General features: G+C 40.5%; 18 non-coding genes and 52 pseudogenes across 18 annotated transcripts; all 70 read left to right on the top strand.

Moving 5' to 3' along the window:
• Window positions 1-36: 36 nt before the first annotated feature.
• LOC135066896 (5S ribosomal RNA) lies at window positions 37-155 on the top strand. Its single transcript, XR_010253132.1, has one exon. It is a non-coding gene; the product is annotated as a 5S ribosomal RNA (ribosomal RNA).
• A 63-nt stretch (window positions 156-218) lies between these two features.
• LOC134893389 (5S ribosomal RNA) lies at window positions 219-337 on the top strand (annotated as a pseudogene).
• A 107-nt stretch (window positions 338-444) lies between these two features.
• LOC134895684 (5S ribosomal RNA) lies at window positions 445-563 on the top strand (annotated as a pseudogene).
• A 107-nt stretch (window positions 564-670) lies between these two features.
• LOC134893749 (5S ribosomal RNA) lies at window positions 671-789 on the top strand (annotated as a pseudogene).
• Window positions 790-896: 107 nt separating this feature from the next.
• Window positions 897-1015, top strand: LOC134886177 (5S ribosomal RNA). The gene has a single exon (XR_010170268.1). It is a non-coding gene; the product is annotated as a 5S ribosomal RNA (ribosomal RNA).
• Window positions 1016-1122: 107 nt separating this feature from the next.
• LOC134893131 (5S ribosomal RNA) lies at window positions 1123-1241 on the top strand (annotated as a pseudogene).
• Window positions 1242-1348: 107 nt separating this feature from the next.
• On the top strand, window positions 1349-1467 carry LOC134898127 (5S ribosomal RNA; annotated as a pseudogene).
• Window positions 1468-1574: 107 nt separating this feature from the next.
• LOC134892556 (5S ribosomal RNA) lies at window positions 1575-1693 on the top strand (annotated as a pseudogene).
• Window positions 1694-1800: 107 nt separating this feature from the next.
• On the top strand, window positions 1801-1919 carry LOC134894945 (5S ribosomal RNA; annotated as a pseudogene).
• Window positions 1920-2026: 107 nt separating this feature from the next.
• On the top strand, window positions 2027-2145 carry LOC134894524 (5S ribosomal RNA; annotated as a pseudogene).
• Window positions 2146-2252: 107 nt separating this feature from the next.
• Window positions 2253-2370, top strand: LOC134897525 (5S ribosomal RNA; annotated as a pseudogene).
• Window positions 2371-2477: 107 nt separating this feature from the next.
• On the top strand, window positions 2478-2596 carry LOC134886033 (5S ribosomal RNA). The gene has a single exon (XR_010170130.1). It is a non-coding gene; the product is annotated as a 5S ribosomal RNA (ribosomal RNA).
• Window positions 2597-2703: 107 nt separating this feature from the next.
• LOC134894492 (5S ribosomal RNA) lies at window positions 2704-2822 on the top strand (annotated as a pseudogene).
• Window positions 2823-2929: 107 nt separating this feature from the next.
• On the top strand, window positions 2930-3048 carry LOC134884640 (5S ribosomal RNA). Its single transcript, XR_010168781.1, has one exon. It is a non-coding gene; the product is annotated as a 5S ribosomal RNA (ribosomal RNA).
• A 107-nt stretch (window positions 3049-3155) lies between these two features.
• On the top strand, window positions 3156-3274 carry LOC134885963 (5S ribosomal RNA). The gene has a single exon (XR_010170063.1). It is a non-coding gene; the product is annotated as a 5S ribosomal RNA (ribosomal RNA).
• Window positions 3275-3381: 107 nt separating this feature from the next.
• LOC134897264 (5S ribosomal RNA) lies at window positions 3382-3500 on the top strand (annotated as a pseudogene).
• A 107-nt stretch (window positions 3501-3607) lies between these two features.
• On the top strand, window positions 3608-3726 carry LOC135060817 (5S ribosomal RNA). The gene has a single exon (XR_010247211.1). It is a non-coding gene; the product is annotated as a 5S ribosomal RNA (ribosomal RNA).
• Window positions 3727-3833: 107 nt separating this feature from the next.
• LOC134889725 (5S ribosomal RNA) lies at window positions 3834-3952 on the top strand (annotated as a pseudogene).
• A 107-nt stretch (window positions 3953-4059) lies between these two features.
• LOC134894562 (5S ribosomal RNA) lies at window positions 4060-4178 on the top strand (annotated as a pseudogene).
• Window positions 4179-4285: 107 nt separating this feature from the next.
• On the top strand, window positions 4286-4404 carry LOC134893280 (5S ribosomal RNA; annotated as a pseudogene).
• Window positions 4405-4511: 107 nt separating this feature from the next.
• Window positions 4512-4630, top strand: LOC134894653 (5S ribosomal RNA; annotated as a pseudogene).
• A 107-nt stretch (window positions 4631-4737) lies between these two features.
• On the top strand, window positions 4738-4856 carry LOC135066895 (5S ribosomal RNA). The gene has a single exon (XR_010253131.1). It is a non-coding gene; the product is annotated as a 5S ribosomal RNA (ribosomal RNA).
• A 63-nt stretch (window positions 4857-4919) lies between these two features.
• On the top strand, window positions 4920-5038 carry LOC134893388 (5S ribosomal RNA; annotated as a pseudogene).
• Window positions 5039-5145: 107 nt separating this feature from the next.
• On the top strand, window positions 5146-5264 carry LOC134895683 (5S ribosomal RNA; annotated as a pseudogene).
• Window positions 5265-5371: 107 nt separating this feature from the next.
• LOC134893748 (5S ribosomal RNA) lies at window positions 5372-5490 on the top strand (annotated as a pseudogene).
• Window positions 5491-5597: 107 nt separating this feature from the next.
• LOC134886176 (5S ribosomal RNA) lies at window positions 5598-5716 on the top strand. The gene has a single exon (XR_010170267.1). It is a non-coding gene; the product is annotated as a 5S ribosomal RNA (ribosomal RNA).
• A 107-nt stretch (window positions 5717-5823) lies between these two features.
• Window positions 5824-5942, top strand: LOC134893906 (5S ribosomal RNA; annotated as a pseudogene).
• Window positions 5943-6049: 107 nt separating this feature from the next.
• On the top strand, window positions 6050-6168 carry LOC134898126 (5S ribosomal RNA; annotated as a pseudogene).
• Window positions 6169-6275: 107 nt separating this feature from the next.
• LOC134892555 (5S ribosomal RNA) lies at window positions 6276-6394 on the top strand (annotated as a pseudogene).
• Window positions 6395-6501: 107 nt separating this feature from the next.
• LOC134894944 (5S ribosomal RNA) lies at window positions 6502-6620 on the top strand (annotated as a pseudogene).
• Window positions 6621-6727: 107 nt separating this feature from the next.
• Window positions 6728-6846, top strand: LOC134894523 (5S ribosomal RNA; annotated as a pseudogene).
• Window positions 6847-6953: 107 nt separating this feature from the next.
• LOC134897524 (5S ribosomal RNA) lies at window positions 6954-7071 on the top strand (annotated as a pseudogene).
• A 107-nt stretch (window positions 7072-7178) lies between these two features.
• On the top strand, window positions 7179-7297 carry LOC134886032 (5S ribosomal RNA). The gene has a single exon (XR_010170129.1). It is a non-coding gene; the product is annotated as a 5S ribosomal RNA (ribosomal RNA).
• Window positions 7298-7404: 107 nt separating this feature from the next.
• Window positions 7405-7523, top strand: LOC134894491 (5S ribosomal RNA; annotated as a pseudogene).
• A 107-nt stretch (window positions 7524-7630) lies between these two features.
• Window positions 7631-7749, top strand: LOC134884639 (5S ribosomal RNA). Its single transcript, XR_010168780.1, has one exon. It is a non-coding gene; the product is annotated as a 5S ribosomal RNA (ribosomal RNA).
• A 107-nt stretch (window positions 7750-7856) lies between these two features.
• LOC135068791 (5S ribosomal RNA) lies at window positions 7857-7975 on the top strand. Its single transcript, XR_010254983.1, has one exon. It is a non-coding gene; the product is annotated as a 5S ribosomal RNA (ribosomal RNA).
• Window positions 7976-8082: 107 nt separating this feature from the next.
• Window positions 8083-8201, top strand: LOC134897263 (5S ribosomal RNA; annotated as a pseudogene).
• A 107-nt stretch (window positions 8202-8308) lies between these two features.
• LOC135060816 (5S ribosomal RNA) lies at window positions 8309-8427 on the top strand. Its single transcript, XR_010247210.1, has one exon. It is a non-coding gene; the product is annotated as a 5S ribosomal RNA (ribosomal RNA).
• A 107-nt stretch (window positions 8428-8534) lies between these two features.
• Window positions 8535-8653, top strand: LOC134889723 (5S ribosomal RNA; annotated as a pseudogene).
• Window positions 8654-8760: 107 nt separating this feature from the next.
• On the top strand, window positions 8761-8879 carry LOC134894561 (5S ribosomal RNA; annotated as a pseudogene).
• Window positions 8880-8986: 107 nt separating this feature from the next.
• On the top strand, window positions 8987-9105 carry LOC134892380 (5S ribosomal RNA; annotated as a pseudogene).
• Window positions 9106-9664: 559 nt separating this feature from the next.
• On the top strand, window positions 9665-9783 carry LOC135070549 (5S ribosomal RNA). The gene has a single exon (XR_010256710.1). It is a non-coding gene; the product is annotated as a 5S ribosomal RNA (ribosomal RNA).
• A 107-nt stretch (window positions 9784-9890) lies between these two features.
• LOC134895121 (5S ribosomal RNA) lies at window positions 9891-10009 on the top strand (annotated as a pseudogene).
• A 107-nt stretch (window positions 10010-10116) lies between these two features.
• On the top strand, window positions 10117-10235 carry LOC134897353 (5S ribosomal RNA; annotated as a pseudogene).
• Window positions 10236-10342: 107 nt separating this feature from the next.
• On the top strand, window positions 10343-10460 carry LOC134894991 (5S ribosomal RNA; annotated as a pseudogene).
• Window positions 10461-10567: 107 nt separating this feature from the next.
• On the top strand, window positions 10568-10686 carry LOC134887382 (5S ribosomal RNA; annotated as a pseudogene).
• A 107-nt stretch (window positions 10687-10793) lies between these two features.
• LOC134896683 (5S ribosomal RNA) lies at window positions 10794-10912 on the top strand (annotated as a pseudogene).
• A 107-nt stretch (window positions 10913-11019) lies between these two features.
• On the top strand, window positions 11020-11138 carry LOC134884638 (5S ribosomal RNA). Its single transcript, XR_010168779.1, has one exon. It is a non-coding gene; the product is annotated as a 5S ribosomal RNA (ribosomal RNA).
• Window positions 11139-11245: 107 nt separating this feature from the next.
• Window positions 11246-11364, top strand: LOC135068790 (5S ribosomal RNA). The gene has a single exon (XR_010254982.1). It is a non-coding gene; the product is annotated as a 5S ribosomal RNA (ribosomal RNA).
• A 107-nt stretch (window positions 11365-11471) lies between these two features.
• LOC134895940 (5S ribosomal RNA) lies at window positions 11472-11590 on the top strand (annotated as a pseudogene).
• Window positions 11591-11697: 107 nt separating this feature from the next.
• On the top strand, window positions 11698-11816 carry LOC134888585 (5S ribosomal RNA; annotated as a pseudogene).
• A 107-nt stretch (window positions 11817-11923) lies between these two features.
• LOC135068746 (5S ribosomal RNA) lies at window positions 11924-12042 on the top strand. Its single transcript, XR_010254938.1, has one exon. It is a non-coding gene; the product is annotated as a 5S ribosomal RNA (ribosomal RNA).
• A 107-nt stretch (window positions 12043-12149) lies between these two features.
• Window positions 12150-12268, top strand: LOC134894734 (5S ribosomal RNA; annotated as a pseudogene).
• A 107-nt stretch (window positions 12269-12375) lies between these two features.
• Window positions 12376-12494, top strand: LOC134894448 (5S ribosomal RNA; annotated as a pseudogene).
• Window positions 12495-12601: 107 nt separating this feature from the next.
• LOC134891325 (5S ribosomal RNA) lies at window positions 12602-12720 on the top strand (annotated as a pseudogene).
• A 107-nt stretch (window positions 12721-12827) lies between these two features.
• On the top strand, window positions 12828-12946 carry LOC134897827 (5S ribosomal RNA; annotated as a pseudogene).
• Window positions 12947-13053: 107 nt separating this feature from the next.
• LOC135068789 (5S ribosomal RNA) lies at window positions 13054-13172 on the top strand. Its single transcript, XR_010254981.1, has one exon. It is a non-coding gene; the product is annotated as a 5S ribosomal RNA (ribosomal RNA).
• Window positions 13173-13279: 107 nt separating this feature from the next.
• On the top strand, window positions 13280-13398 carry LOC134896540 (5S ribosomal RNA; annotated as a pseudogene).
• A 63-nt stretch (window positions 13399-13461) lies between these two features.
• LOC134893297 (5S ribosomal RNA) lies at window positions 13462-13580 on the top strand (annotated as a pseudogene).
• Window positions 13581-13687: 107 nt separating this feature from the next.
• LOC134895472 (5S ribosomal RNA) lies at window positions 13688-13806 on the top strand (annotated as a pseudogene).
• A 107-nt stretch (window positions 13807-13913) lies between these two features.
• On the top strand, window positions 13914-14032 carry LOC134894733 (5S ribosomal RNA; annotated as a pseudogene).
• A 107-nt stretch (window positions 14033-14139) lies between these two features.
• On the top strand, window positions 14140-14258 carry LOC134893615 (5S ribosomal RNA; annotated as a pseudogene).
• A 107-nt stretch (window positions 14259-14365) lies between these two features.
• Window positions 14366-14484, top strand: LOC134886175 (5S ribosomal RNA). Its single transcript, XR_010170266.1, has one exon. It is a non-coding gene; the product is annotated as a 5S ribosomal RNA (ribosomal RNA).
• Window positions 14485-14591: 107 nt separating this feature from the next.
• On the top strand, window positions 14592-14710 carry LOC134888089 (5S ribosomal RNA; annotated as a pseudogene).
• Window positions 14711-14817: 107 nt separating this feature from the next.
• LOC134898125 (5S ribosomal RNA) lies at window positions 14818-14936 on the top strand (annotated as a pseudogene).
• A 107-nt stretch (window positions 14937-15043) lies between these two features.
• On the top strand, window positions 15044-15162 carry LOC134892721 (5S ribosomal RNA; annotated as a pseudogene).
• Window positions 15163-15269: 107 nt separating this feature from the next.
• On the top strand, window positions 15270-15388 carry LOC134893497 (5S ribosomal RNA; annotated as a pseudogene).
• Window positions 15389-15495: 107 nt separating this feature from the next.
• LOC134896673 (5S ribosomal RNA) lies at window positions 15496-15614 on the top strand (annotated as a pseudogene).
• Window positions 15615-15721: 107 nt separating this feature from the next.
• On the top strand, window positions 15722-15839 carry LOC134895818 (5S ribosomal RNA; annotated as a pseudogene).
• A 107-nt stretch (window positions 15840-15946) lies between these two features.
• On the top strand, window positions 15947-16065 carry LOC134894490 (5S ribosomal RNA; annotated as a pseudogene).
• Window positions 16066-16120: the final 55 nt, after the last annotated feature.

The raw sequence follows: 16120 nt of genomic DNA, 5'->3' as shown, positions 1-16120 counted from the left end.
AGAAGTAGAAAAGTTCTAACAGAAACCATAAAGCTCATCTACAGCCACACCACACTGGATACGCCCAATCTCATCTGATCTTGGAAGCTAAGCAGTGTTGGGCTTGGTTAGTACTTGGATGGGAGACCACCTAGGAATACAAGGTGCTGTAGGTATTTTTATACTGCCAACACCGTTCTGTTGATGCATTCCATTTTATAACAGAAACCACAAAGCTCATCTACAGCCACTCAACACTGGATGCACCCAATCTCATCTGATCTTGGAAGCTAAGCGGTGTTGGGCCTAGTTAGTACTTGGATGAGAGACCACCTGCGAATACAAGGTGCTGTAGGTTTTTTTATACTGCCAACATCGTTCTGTTGATGCATTCCATTTTCAAACTTATTCATTTATGTACCAGTAGTTAGAAGTAGAAAAGTTCTAACAGAAACCACAAAGCTCATCTACAGCCACTCAATACTGGATGCACCCAATCTCATCTGATCTTGGAAGCTAAGTGGTGTTGGGCCTAGTTAGTACTTGGATGAGAGACCACCTGTGAATACAAGGTGCTGTAGGTTTTTTTATACTGCCAACATCGTTCTGTTGATGCATTCCATTTTCAAACTTATTCATTTATGTACCAGTAGTTAGAAGTAGAAAAGTTCTAACAGAAACCATAAAGCTCATCTGCAGCTACATCACACTGGATACGCCCAATCTCATCAGATCTTGGAAGCTAAGCAGTGTTGAGCCTGGTTAGTACTTGGGTGGTAGACCACCTGTGAATACAAGGTGCAGTAGGTATTTTTATACTGCCAACACCGTTCTGTTGATGCATTCCATTTTCAAAGTTATTCATTTATGTACCACTAGTTAGAAGAAGAAAAGTTCTAACAGAAACCACAAAGCTCATCTACAGCCACACCACACTGGATATGCCCAATCTCATCTGATCTTGGGAGCTAAGCAGTGTTGGGCCTGGTTAGTACTTTAATGGGAGACCACCTGGGAATACAAGGTGCTGTAGGTATTTTTATACTGCCAACATCGTTCTGTTGATTCATTCCATTTTCAAATTTATTCATTTATGAACCAGTAGCTAGAAGTAGAAAAGTTCTAACAGAAACCACAAAGCTCATCTACAGCCACACCACACTGGATATGCCCAATCTCATCTTATCTTGGGAGCTAAGCAGTGTTGGGCCTGGTTAGTACTTTAATGGGAGACCACCTGGGAATACAAGGTGCTGTAGATATTTTTATACTGACAGCACCGTTCTGTTGATGCATTCCATTTTCAAACTTATTCATTTATGAACCAGTAGTTAGAAGTAGAAAAGTTCTAACAGAAACCACAAAGCTCATCTACAGTCAAACCATACTGGATTTGCCCACTCTCATCTGATCTTGGAAGCTAAGCAGAATTGTGCCTGGTTAGTACTTGGGTGGTAGACCACCTGGGAATACAAGATGCTGTAGGTATTTTTATACTGCCAACACCGTTCTGTTGATGCATTCCATTTTCAAACTTTTTCATTTATTTACCAGTAGTTAGAAGTAGAAAAGTTCTAACAGAAACCACAAAGCTCATCTACAGCCACGCAACACTGGATACGCCCAATCTCATCTGATCTTGGAAGCTAAGCAGTGTTGGGCCTGTTTAGTACTTGGATGGGAGACCACCTGGAAATACAAGGTGCTGTAGGTATTTTTATACTGCCAACACCGTTCTGTTGATGCATTCCATTTTCAAATGTATTCATTTATGAACCAGTAGCTAGAAGTAGAAAAATTCTAACAGAAACCACAAAGCTCATCTACAGCCACACGACATTGGATACGCCCAATCTCATCTGATCTTGGGAGCTAAGTAGTGTTGGGCCTGGTTAGTACTTTAATGGGAGACCACCTGGGAATACAAGGTACTGTAGGTTTTTTTATACTGCCAACATCGTTCTGTTGATGCATTCCATTTTCAAACTTATTCATTTATGTACCAGTAGTTAGAAGTAGAAAATTTCTAAAAGAAACCACAAATCTCATTTGCAGCCACACCACACTGGATACGCCCAATCTCATCTGATCTTGGAAGCTAAGCAGTGTTGAGCCTGGTTAGTACTTGGGTGGTAGACCACCTGGGAATACAAGGTGCAGTAGGTATTTTTATACTGCCAACACCGTTCTGTTGATGCATACTATTTTCAAACTTATTCATTTATGTACCAGTAGTTAGAAGTAGAAAAGTTCTAACAAAAACCACAAAGCTCATCTGCAGCCACATCACTCTGGATACGCCCAATCTCATCTGATCTTGGAAGCTAAGCTGTGTTGGGCCTGGTTAGTACTTGGATGGAAACCACATAGGAATACAAGTTGCTGTAGGTATTTTTATACTGCCAACTCCGTTCTGTTGATGCATTCCATTTTCAAACTTATTCATTTATGTACCAGTAGTTAGAAGTAGAAAAGTTCTAACAGAAACCATGAAGCTAATCTACAGCCACACCACACTTGATATGCCCAATCTCATCTGATCTTGGAAGCTAAGCAGTGTTGGGCCTGGTTAGTATTTGGATGGGAGACCACCTGGGAATACAAGGTGCTGTAGGTATTTTTATACTGCCAACACCGTTCTGTTGATGCATTCCATTTTCAAACTTATTCATTTATGTACCAGTAGTTAGTAGTAGAAAAGTTCTAACAGAAACCACAAAGATAATCTACAGCCAAACAACACTGGATATGCCCAATCTCATCTGATCTTGTAAGCTAAGCAGTGTTGGGCCTGGTTAGTATTTGGATGGGAGACCACCTGGGAATACAAGGTGCTGTAGGTATTTTTATACTGCCAACACCGTTCTGTTGATGCATTCCATTTTCAAATTTATTGATTTATGTACCAGTACTTAGAAGTAGAAAAGTTCTAACAGAAACCATAAAGCTCATCTACAGCCAAACCACACTGGATACGCCCAATCTCATCTGATCTTGTAAGCTAAACAGTGTTGGGCCTGGTTAGTACTTGGATGGGAGACCACCTGGGAATACAAGGTGCTGTAGGTATTTTTATACTGCCAACACCGTTCTGTTGATGCATTCCATTTTCAAATTTATTCATTTATGAACCAGTAGCTAGAAGTAGAAAAGTTCTAACAGAAACTACAAAGCTCATCTACAGCCACACCACACTGGATACACGCAATCTCATTTGATCTTGGAAGCTAAGCAGTGTTGGACCTGGTTAGTACTTGGATGGGATACCACCTGGGAATACAAGGTGCTGTAGGTATTTATATACTGACAACACCGTTCTGTTGATGCATTCCATTTTCAAACGTATTCATTTATGAACCAGTAGTTAGAAGTAGAAAAGTTCTAACAGAAACAACAAAGCTCATCTACAGTCAAACCATACTGGATTTGCCCAATCTCATCTGATCTTGGAAGCTAAGCAGTGTTGGGCCTGGTTAGTACTTGGGTGATAGACCAACTGGGAATACAAGGTGCTTTAGGTATTTTTATACTGCCAACACCGTTCTGTTGATGCATTCCATTTTCAAATTTATTCATTTATGAACTAGTAGCTAGAAGTAGAAAAGTTCTAACAGAAACTGTAAAGCTCATCTACAGCCACACCACACTGGATACGCCCAATCTCATCTGATCTTGGAAGTTAAGCAGTGTTGGGCCTGGTTAGTACTTGGATGGGAGACCACCTGGGAATACAAGGAGCTGTAGGTATTTTCATACTGCCAACACCATACTGTTGATGCATTCCATTTTCAAATGTATTCATTTATGAACCAGTAGCTAGAAGTAGAAAAGTTCTAACAGAAACCACAAAACTCATCTACAGCCACACCACATTGGATATGCCCAATCTCATCTGATCTTGGGAGCTAAGCAGTGTTGGGCCTGGTTAGTACTTTAATGGGAGACCACCTGGGAATACAAGGTGCTGTAGGTGTTTTTATACTGCCAACATCGTTCTGTTGATGCATTCCATTTTCAAACTTATTCATTTATGTACCAGTAGTTAGAAGTAGAAAAGTTCTAACAGAAACCACAAAGCTCGTCTACAGCCACACCACACTGGATACGCCCAATCTCATCTGATCTTGGAGGCTAAGCAGTGTTGGGCCTGGTTAGTACTTGGATGGGAGACATCCTGGGAATACAAGATGCTGTAGGTATTTTTATACTGCCAACATCGTTCTGTTGATGCATTCCATTTTCAAACTTATTCATTCATGTACCAGTAGTTAGAAGTAGAAAAGTTCTAACAGAAACAACAAAGCTCATCTACAGTCAAACCATACTGGATTTGCCCAATCTCATCTGATCTTGTAAGCTAAACAGTGTTGGGCCTGGTTAGTACTTGGATGGGAGACCACCTGGGAATACAAGGTGCTGTAGGTATTTTTATACTGCCAACACCGTTCTGTTGATGCATTCCATTTTCAAATGTATTCATTTATGAACCAGTAGCTAGAAGTAGAAAAGTTCTAACAGAAACTACAAAGCTCATCTACAGCCACACCACACTGGATAGACGCAATCTCATTTGATCTTGGAAGCTAAGCAGTGTTGGGACTGGTTAGTACTTGGATGGGATACCACCTGGGAATACAAGGTGCTGTAGGTATTTATATACTGACAACACCGTTCTGTTGATGCATTCCATTTTCAAACTTATTCATTTATGTACCAGTAGTTAGAAGTAGAAAAGTTCTAACAGAAACCATAAAGCTCATCTACAGCCACACCACACTGGATACGCCCAATCTCATCTGATCTTGGAAGCTAAGCAGTGTTGGGCTTGGTTAGTACTTGGATGGGAGACCACCTAGGAATACAAGGTGCTGTAGGTATTTTTATACTGCCAACACCGTTCTGTTGATGCATTCCATTTTATAACAGAAACCACAAAGCTCATCTACAGCCACTCAACACTGGATGCACCCAATCTCATCTGATCTTGGAAGCTAAGCGGTGTTGGGCCTAGTTAGTACTTGGATGAGAGACCACCTGCGAATACAAGGTGCTGTAGGTTTTTTTATACTGCCAACATCGTTCTGTTGATGCATTCCATTTTCAAACTTATTCATTTATGTACCAGTAGTTAGAAGTAGAAAAGTTCTAACAGAAACCACAAAGCTCATCTACAGCCACTCAATACTGGATGCACCCAATCTCATCTGATCTTGGAAGCTAAGTGGTGTTGGGCCTAGTTAGTACTTGGATGAGAGACCACCTGTGAATACAAGGTGCTGTAGGTTTTTTTATACTGCCAACATCGTTCTGTTGATGCATTCCATTTTCAAACTTATTCATTTATGTACCAGTAGTTAGAAGTAGAAAAGTTCTAACAGAAACCATAAAGCTCATCTGCAGCTACATCACACTGGATACGCCCAATCTCATCAGATCTTGGAAGCTAAGCAGTGTTGAGCCTGGTTAGTACTTGGGTGGTAGACCACCTGTGAATACAAGGTGCAGTAGGTATTTTTATACTGCCAACACCGTTCTGTTGATGCATTCCATTTTCAAAGTTATTCATTTATGTACCACTAGTTAGAAGAAGAAAAGTTCTAACAGAAACCACAAAGCTCATCTACAGCCACACCACACTGGATATGCCCAATCTCATCTGATCTTGGGAGCTAAGCAGTGTTGGGCCTGGTTAGTACTTTAATGGGAGACCACCTGGGAATACAAGGTGCTGTAGGTATTTTTATACTGCCAACATCGTTCTGTTGATTCATTCCATTTTCAAATTTATTCATTTATGAACCAGTAGCTAGAAGTAGAAAAGTTCTAACAGAAACCACAAAGCTCATCTACAGCCACACCACACTGGATATGCCCAATCTCATCTTATCTTGGGAGCTAAGCAGTGTTGGGCCTGGTTAGTACTTTAATGGGAGACCACCTGGGAATACAAGGTGCTGTAGGTATTTTTATACTGACAGCACCGTTCTGTTGATGCATTCCATTTTCAAACTTATTCATTTATGAACCAGTAGTTAGAAGTAGAAAAGTTCTAACAGAAACCACAAAGCTCATCTACAGTCAAACCATACTGGATTTGCCCACTCTCATCTGATCTTGGAAGCTAAGCAGAATTGTGCCTGGTTAGTACTTGGGTGGTAGACCACCTGGGAATACAAGATGCTGTAGGTATTTTTATACTGCCAACACCGTTCTGTTGATGCATTCCATTTTCAAACTTTTTCATTTATTTACCAGTAGTTAGAAGTAGAAAAGTTCTAACAGAAACCACAAAGCTCATCTACAGCCACGCAACACTGGATACGCCCAATCTCATCTGATCTTGGAAGCTAAGCAGTGTTGGGCCTGTTTAGTACTTGGATGGGAGACCACCTGGAAATACAAGGTGCTGTAGGTATTTTTATACTGCCAACACCGTTCTGTTGATGCATTCCATTTTCAAATGTATTCATTTATGAACCAGTAGCTAGAAGTAGAAAAATTCTAACAGAAACCACAAAGCTCATCTACAGCCACACGACATTGGATACGCCCAATCTCATCTGATCTTGGGAGCTAAGTAGTGTTGGGCCTGGTTAGTACTTTAATGGGAGACCACCTGGGAATACAAGGTACTGTAGGTTTTTTTATACTGCCAACATCGTTCTGTTGATGCATTCCATTTTCAAACTTATTCATTTATGTACCAGTAGTTAGAAGTAGAAAATTTCTAAAAGAAACCACAAATCTCATTTGCAGCCACACCACACTGGATACGCCCAATCTCATCTGATCTTGGAAGCTAAGCAGTGTTGAGCCTGGTTAGTACTTGGGTGGTAGACCACCTGGGAATACAAGGTGCAGTAGGTATTTTTATACTGCCAACACCGTTCTGTTGATGCATACTATTTTCAAACTTATTCATTTATGTACCAGTAGTTAGAAGTAGAAAAGTTCTAACAAAAACCACAAAGCTCATCTGCAGCCACATCACTCTGGATACGCCCAATCTCATCTGATCTTGGAAGCTAAGCTGTGTTGGGCCTGGTTAGTACTTGGATGGAAACCACATAGGAATACAAGTTGCTGTAGGTATTTTTATACTGCCAACTCCGTTCTGTTGATGCATTCCATTTTCAAACTTATTCATTTATGTACCAGTAGTTAGAAGTAGAAAAGTTCTAACAGAAACCATGAAGCTAATCTACAGCCACACCACACTTGATATGCCCAATCTCATCTGATCTTGGAAGCTAAGCAGTGTTGGGCCTGGTTAGTATTTGGATGGGAGACCACCTGGGAATACAAGGTGCTGTAGGTATTTTTATACTGCCAACACCGTTCTGTTGATGCATTCCATTTTCAAACTTATTCATTTATGTACCAGTAGTTAGTAGTAGAAAAGTTCTAACAGAAACCACAAAGATAATCTACAGCCAAACAACACTGGATATGCCCAATCTCATCTGATCTTGTAAGCTAAGCAGTGTTGGGCCTGGTTAGTATTTGGATGGGAGACCACCTGGGAATACAAGGTGCTGTAGGTATTTTTATACTGCCAACACCGTTCTGTTGATGCATTCCATTTTCAAATTTATTGATTTATGTACCAGTACTTAGAAGTAGAAAAGTTCTAACAGAAACCATAAAGCTCATCTACAGCCAAACCACACTGGATACGCCCAATCTCATCTGATCTTGTAAGCTAAACAGTGTTGGGCCTGGTTAGTACTTGGATGGGAGACCACCTGGGAATACAAGGTGCTGTAGGTATTTTTATACTGCCAACACCGTTCTGTTGATGCATTCCATTTTCAAATTTATTCATTTATGAACCAGTAGCTAGAAGTAGAAAAGTTCTAACAGAAACTACAAAGCTCATCTACAGCCACACCACACTGGATACACGCAATCTCATTTGATCTTGGAAGCTAAGCAGTGTTGGGCCTGGTTAGTACTTGGATGGGATACCACCTGGGAATACAAGGTGCTGTAGGTATTTATATACTGACAACACCGTTCTGTTGATGCATTCCATTTTCAAACGTATTCATTTATGAACCAGTAGTTAGAAGTAGAAAAGTTCTAACAGAAACAACAAAGCTCATCTACAGTCAAACCATACTGGATTTGCCCAATCTCATCTGATCTTGGAAGCTAAGCAGTGTTGGGCCTGGTTAGTACTTGGGTGATAGACCAACTGGGAATACAAGGTGCTTTAGGTATTTTTATACTGCCAACACCGTTCTGTTGATGCATTCCATTTTCAAATTTATTCATTTATGAACTAGTAGCTAGAAGTAGAAAAGTTCTAACAGAAACTGTAAAGCTCATCTACAGCCACACCACACTGGATACGCCCAATCTCATCTGATCTTGGAAGTTAAGCAGTGTTGGGCCTGGTTAGTACTTGGATGGGAGACCACCTGGGAATACAAGGAGCTGTAGGTATTTTCATACTGCCAACACCATACTGTTGATGCATTCCATTTTCAAATGTATTCATTTATGAACCAGTAGCTAGAAGTAGAAAAGTTCTAACAGAAACCACAAAACTCATCTACAGCCACACCACATTGGATATGCCCAATCTCATCTGATCTTGGGAGCTAAGCAGTGTTGGGCCTGGTTAGTACTTTAATGGGAGACCACCTGGGAATACAAGGTGCTGTAGGTGTTTTTATACTGCCAACATCGTTCTGTTGATGCATTCCATTTTCAAACTTATTCATTTATGTACCAGTAGTTAGAAGTAGAAAAGTTCTAACAGAAACCACAAAGCTCGTCTACAGCCACACCACACTGGATACGCCCAATCTCATCTGATCTTGGAGGCTAAGCAGTGTTGGGCCTGGTTAGTACTTGGATGGGAGACATCCTGGGAATACAAGATGCTGTAGGTATTTTTATACTGCCAACATCGTTCTGTTGATGCATTCCATTTTCAAACTTATTCATTCATGTACCAGTAGTTAGAAGTAGAAAAGTTCTAACAGAAACCACAAAGCTCATCTACAGCCATGCAGCACTGGATGCGCCCAATCTCATATGATCTTGGGAGCTAAGCAGTGTTGGGCCTGGTTAGTACTTTAATGGGAGACCACCTGGGAATACAAGGTGCTGTAGGTATTTTTATACTGACAGCACCGTTCTGTTGATGCATTCCATTTTCAAACTTATTCATTTATGAACCAGTAGTTAGAAGTAGAAAAGTTCTAACAGAAACCACAAAGCTCATCTACAGTCAAACCATACTGGATTTGCCCACTCTCATCGGATCTTGGAAGCTAAGCAGAGTTGTGCCTGGTTAGTACTTGGGTGGTAGACCACCTGGGAATACAAGATGCTGTAGGTATTTTTATACTGCCAATACCGTTCTGTTGATGCATTCCATTTTCAAACTTTTTCATTTATTTACCAGTAGTTAGAAGTAGAAAAGTTCTAATAGAAACCACAAAGCTCATCTGCAGTCACACCACACCGGATATGCCCAATCTCATCTGATATTGGAAGCTAAGCAGTGTTGAGCCTGGTTAGTACTTGGGTGGTAGACCACTTGTGAATACAAGCTGCAGTAGGTTTTTTTATACTGCCAACACCGTTCTGTTGATGCATTCCATTTTCAAAATTATTCATTTATGTTCCAGTAGTTAGCAGAAGAAAAGTTCTAACAGAAACCACAAAGCTCATCTACAGCCACACCACACTGGATACGCCCAATCTCATCTGATCTTGTAAGCTAAGCGGTGTTGGGCCTGGTTAGTACTTGGATGGGAGACCACCTGGGAATACAAGGTGCTGTAGGTATTTTTATACTGCCAACACCGTTCTGTTGATGCATTCCATTTTCAAACTTATTCATTTATGTACCAATAGTTAGAAGTAGAAAAGTTCTAACAGAAACCACAAAGCTCATCTACAGCCATACCACACTGGATAAGCACAATCTCATCTGATCTTGGAAATTAAGCAGTGTTGGTCTTGGTTAGTACTTGAATGGGAGACAACCTGGGAATACAAGGAGCTGTAGGTATTTTCATACTGCCAACACCATACTGTTGATGCATTCCATTTTCAAACTTATTCATTTATGTACCAGTAGTTAGAAGTAGAAAATTTCTAAAAGAAACCACAAATCTCATTTGCAGCCACACCACACTGGATACGCACAATCTCATCTGATCTTGGAAGCTAAGCAGTGTTGAGCCTGGTTAGTACTTGGGTAGTAGACCACCTGGGAATACAAGGTGCAGTAGGTATTTTTATACTGCCAACACCGTTCTGTTGATGCATACTATTTTCAAACTTATTCATTTATGTACCAGTAGTTAGAAGTAGAAAAGTTCTAACAAAAACCACAAAGCTCATCTGCAGCCACATCTCTCTGGATACGCCCAATCTCATCTGATCTTGGAAGCTAAGCAGTGTTGGGCCTGGTTAGTACTTGGATGGAAACCACATGGGAATACAAGGTGCTGTAGGTATTTTTATACTGCCAACTCCGATCTGTTGATGCATTCCATTTTCAAACTTATTCATTTATGTACCAGTAGTTAGAAGTAGAAAAGTTCTAACAGAAACCATAAAGCTAATCTACAGCCACACCACACTTGATATGCCCAATCTCATCTGATCTTGGAAGCTAAGCAGTATTGGGCCTTGTTAGTATTTGGATGGGAGACCACCTGGGAATACAAGGTGCTGTAGGTATTTTTATACTGCCAACACCGTTCTGTTGATGCATTCCATTTTCAAACTTATACATTTATGTACCAGTAGTTAGTAGTAGAAAAGTTCTAACAGAAACCACAAAGATAATCTACAGCCAAGCAACACTGGATATGCCCAATCTCATCTGATTTTGTAAGCTAAGCAGTGTTGGGCCTGGTTAGTATTTGGATGGGAGACCACCTGGGAATACAAGGTGCTGTAGGTATTTTTATACTGCCAAAACCGTTCTGTTGATGCATTCCATTTTCAAATTTATTGATTTATGTACCAGTACTTAGAAGTAGAAAAGTTCTAACAGAAACCATAAAGCTCATCTACAGCCAAACCACACTGGATACGCCCAATCTCATCTGATCTTGTAAGCTAAACAGTGTTGGGCCTGGTTAGTACTTGGATGGGAGACCACCTGGGAATACAAGGTGCTGTAGGTATTTTTATACTGCCAACACCGTTCTGTTGATGCATTCCATTTTCAAATTTATTCATTTATGAACCAGTAGCTAGAAGTAGAAAAGTTCTAACAGAAACTACAAAGCTCATCTACAGCCACACCACACTGGATACACGCAATCTCATTTGATCTTGGAAGCTAAGCAGTGTTGGGCCTGGTTAGTACTTGGATGGGATACCACCTGGGAATACAAGGTGCTGTAGGTATTTATATACTGACAACACCGTTCTGTTGATGCATTCCATTTTCAAACGTATTCATTTATGAACCAGTAGTTAGAAGTAGAAAAGTTCTAACAGAAACAACAAAGCTCATCTACAGTCAAACCATACTGGATTTGCCCAATCTCATCTGATCTTGTAAGCTAAACAGTGTTGTGCCTGGTTAGTACTTGGATGGGAGACCACCTGGGAATACAAGGTGCTGTAGGTATTTTTATACTGCCAACACCATTCTGTTGATGCATTCCATTTTCAAATGTATTCATTTATGAACCGGTAGCTAGAAGTAGAAAAGTTCTAACAGAAACTACAAAGCTCATCTACAGCCACACCACACTGGATACACGCAATCTCATTTGATCTTGCAAGCTAAGCAGTGTTGGGACTGGTTAGTACTTGGATGGGATACCACCTGGGAATACAAGGTGCTGTAGGTATTTTTATACTGACAACACCGTTCTGTTGATGCATTCCATTTTCAAACTTATTCATTTATGTACCAGTAGTTAGAAGTAGAAAAGTTCTAACAGAAACCATAAAGCTCATCTACAGCCACACCACACTGGATACGCCCAATCTCATCTGATCTTGGAAGCTAAACAGTGTTGGGCTTGGTTAGTACTTGGATGGGAGACCACCTAGGAATACAAGGTGCTGTAGGTTTTTTTATACTGCCAACATCGTTCTGTTGATGCATTCCATTTTCAAACTTATTCATTTATGTACCAGTAGTTAGAAGTAGAAAAGTTCTAACAGAAACCATAAAGCTCATCTGCAGCCACACCACACTGGATACGCCCAATCTCATCAGATCTTGGAAGCTAAGCAGTGTTGAGCCTGGTTAGTACTTGGGTGGTAGACCACCTGTGAATACAAGGTGCAGTAGGTATTTTTATACTGCCAACACCGTTCTGTTGAGGCATTCCATTTTCAAAGTTATTCATTTATGTACCACTAGTTAGAAGTAGAAAAGTTCTAACAGAAACCACAAAGCTCATCTACAGCCACACCACACTGGATACACCCAATCTAATCTGATCTTGGGAGCTAAGCAGTATTGGGCCTGGTTAGTACTTGGATGGGAAACCAACTGGGAGTACAAGGTGCTGTAGGTATTTTTATACTGCCAACTCCGATCTGTTGATGCATTCCATTTTCAAACTTATTCATTTATGTACCAGTAGTTAGAAGTAGAAAAGTTCTAACAGAAACCATAAAGCTAATCTACAGCCACACCACACTTGATATGCCCAATCTCATCTGATCTTGGAAGCTAAGCAGTATTGGGCCTGGTTAGTATTTGGATGGGAGACCACCTGGGAATACAAGGTGCTGTAGGTATTTTTATACTGCCAACACCGTTCTGTTGATGCATTCCATTTTCAAACTTATTCATTTATGTACCAGAAGTTAGTAGTAGAAAAGTTCTAACAGAAACCACAAAGATAATCTACAGCCAAGCAACACTGGATATGCCCAATCTCATCTGATTTTATAAGCTAAGCAGTGTTGGGCCTGGTTAGTATTTGGATGGGAGACCACCTGGGAATACAAGGTGCTGTAGGTATTTTTATACTGCCAAAACCGTTCTGTTGATGCATTCCATTTTCAAATTTATTGATTTATGAACCAGTAGCTAGAAGTAGAAAAGTTCTAACAGAAACTACAAAGCTCATCTACAGCCACACCACACTGGATACACGCAATCTCATTTGATCTTGGAAGCTAAGCAGTGTTGGGCCTGGTTAGTACTTGGATGGGATACCACCTGGGAATACAAGGTGCTGTAGGTATTTATATACTGACAACACCGTTCTGTTGATGCATTCCATTTTCAAACGTATTCATTTATGAACCAGTAGTTAGAAGTAGAAAAGTTCTAACAGAAACAACAAAGCTCATCTACAGTCAAACCATACTGGATTTGCCCAATCTCATCTGATCTTGTAAGCTAAACAGTGTTGTGCCTGGTTAGTACTTGGATGGGATACCACCTGGGAATACAAGGTGCTGTAGGTATTTTTATACTGCCAACACCGTTCTGTTGATGCATTCCATTTTCTAACAGAAACCACAAAGCACATCTACAGCCACTCAACACTGGATGCACCCAATCTCATCTGATCTTGGAAGCTAAGCGGTGTTGGGCCTAGTTAGTACTTGGATGAGAGACCACCTGTGAATACAAGGTGCTGTAGGTTTTTTTATACTGCCAACATCGTTCTGTTGATGCATTCCATTTTCAAACTTATTCATTTATGTACCAGTACTTAGAAGTAGAAAAGTTCTAACAGAAACCACAAAGCTCATCTACAGCCACTCAACACTGGATGCACCCAATCTCATCTGATCTTGGAAGCTAAGTGGTGTTGGGCCTAGTTAGTACTTGGATGAGAGACCACCTGTGAGTACAAGGTGCTGTAGGTTTTTTTATACTGCCAACATCATTCTGTTGATGCATTCCATTTTCAAACTTATTCATTTATGTACCAGTAGTTAGAAGTAGAAAAGTTCTAACAGAAACCATAAAGCTCATCTGCAGCCACACCACACTGGATACGCCCAATCTCATCAGATCTTGGAAGCTAAGCAGTGTTGAGCCTGGTTAGTACTTGGGTGGTAGACCACCTGTGAATACAAGGTGCAGTAGGTATTTTTATACTGCCAACACCGTTCTGTTGATGCATTCCATTTTCAAAGTTATTCATTTATGTACCACTAGTTAGAAGTAGAAAAGTTCTAACAGAAACCACAAAGCTCATCTACAGCCACACCACACTGGATACACCCAATCTAATCTGATCTTGGGAGCTAAGCAGTATTGGGCCTGGTTAGTACTTGGATGGGAAACCAACTGGGAATACAAGGTGCTGTAGGTATTTTTATACTGCCAACTTCGTTCTGTTGATGCATTCCATTTTCAAACTTATTCATTTATGTACCAGTAGTTAGAAGAAGAAAAGTTCTAACAGAAACCACAAAGCTCATCTACAGCCACACCACACTGGATATGCCCAATCTCATCTGATCTTGGGAGCTAAGCAGTGTTGGGCCTGGTTAGTACTTTAATGGGAGACCACCTGGGAATACAAGGTGCTGTAGGTATTTTTATACTGCCAACATCGTTCTGTTGATTCATTCCATTTTCAAATTTATTCATTTATGATCCAGTAGCTAGAAGTAGAAAAGTTCTAACAGAAACCACAAAGCTCATCTACAGCCACACCACACTGGATACGCCCAATCTCATCTGATCTTGGGAGCTAAGCAGTGTTGGGCCTGGTTAGTACTTTAATGGGAGACCACCTGGGAATACAAGTTGCTGTAGGTATTTTTATACTGACAGCACCGTTCTGTTGATGCATTCCATTTTCAAACTTATTCATTTATGAACCAGTAGTTAGAAGTAGAAAAGTTCTAACAGAAACCACAAAGCTCATCTACAGTCAAACCATACTGGATTTGCCCACTCTCATCTGATCTTGGAAGCTAAGCAGAATTGTGCCTGGTTAGTACTTGGGTGGTAGACCACCTGGGAATACAAGATGCTGTAGGTATTTTTATACTGCCAACACCGTTCTGTTGATGCATTCCATTTTCAAACTTTTTCATTTATTTACCAGTAGTTAGAAGTAGAAAAGTTCTAATAGAAACCACAAAGCTCATCTACAGCCACGCAACACTGGATACGCCCAATCTCATCTGATCTTGGAAGCTAAGCAGTGCTGGGCCTGGTTAGTACTTGGATGGGAGACCACCTGGAAATACAAGGTGCTGTAGGTATTTTTATACTGCCAACACCGTTCTGTTGATGCATTCCATTTTCAAATTTATTCATTTATGAACCAGTAGCTAGAAGTAGAAAAGTTCTAACAGAAACCACAAAGCTCATCTACAGCCACACGACATTGGATACGCCCAATCTCATCTGATCTTGGGAGCTAAGTAGTGTTGGGCCTGGTTAGTACTTTAATGGGAGACCACCTGGGAATACAAGGTGCTGTAGGTTTTTTTATACTGCCAACATCGTTCTGTTGATGCATTCCATTTTCAAACTTATTCATTTATGTACCAGTAGTTAGAAGTAGAAAATTTCTAAAAGAAACCACAAATCTCATTTGCAGCCACACCACACTGGATACGCCCAATCTCATCTGATCTTGGAATCTAAGCAGTGTTGAGCCTGTTTAGTACTTGGGTGGTAGACCACCTGGGAATACAAGGTGCAGTAGGTATTTTTATACTGCCAACACCGTTCTGTTGATGCATACTATTTTCAAACTTATTCATTTATGTACCAGTAGTTAGAAGTAGAAAAGTTCTAACAAAAACCACAAAGCTCATCTGCAGCCACATCACTCTGGATACGCCCAATCTCATCTGATCTTGGAAGCTAAGCTGTGTTGGGCCTGGTTAGTACTTGGATGGAAACCACATGGGAATACAAGGTGCTGTAGGTATTTTTATACTGCCAACTCCGTTGGGTTGATGCATTCCATTTTCAAACTTATTCATTTATGTACCAGTAGTTAGTAGTAGAAAAGTTCTAACAGAAACCACAAAGATAATCTACAGCCAAACAACACTGGATATGCCCAATCTCATCTGATCTTGTAAGCTAAGCAGTGTTGGGCCTGGTTAGTATTTGGATGGGAGACCACCTGGGAATACAAGGTGCTGTAGGTATTTTTATACTGCCAACACCGTTCTGTTGATGCATTCCATTTTCAAATTTATTGAT

This window comes from Pseudophryne corroboree, chromosome 3 (genome assembly GCF_028390025.1).
Source record: "Pseudophryne corroboree isolate aPseCor3 chromosome 3, aPseCor3.hap2, whole genome shotgun sequence".
NCBI lineage: Eukaryota > Metazoa > Chordata > Amphibia > Anura > Myobatrachidae > Pseudophryne > Pseudophryne corroboree.
The sequence above is the reverse complement of the archived record's forward strand: the minus strand, read 5'-3'. Positions and strand labels throughout refer to the sequence as shown.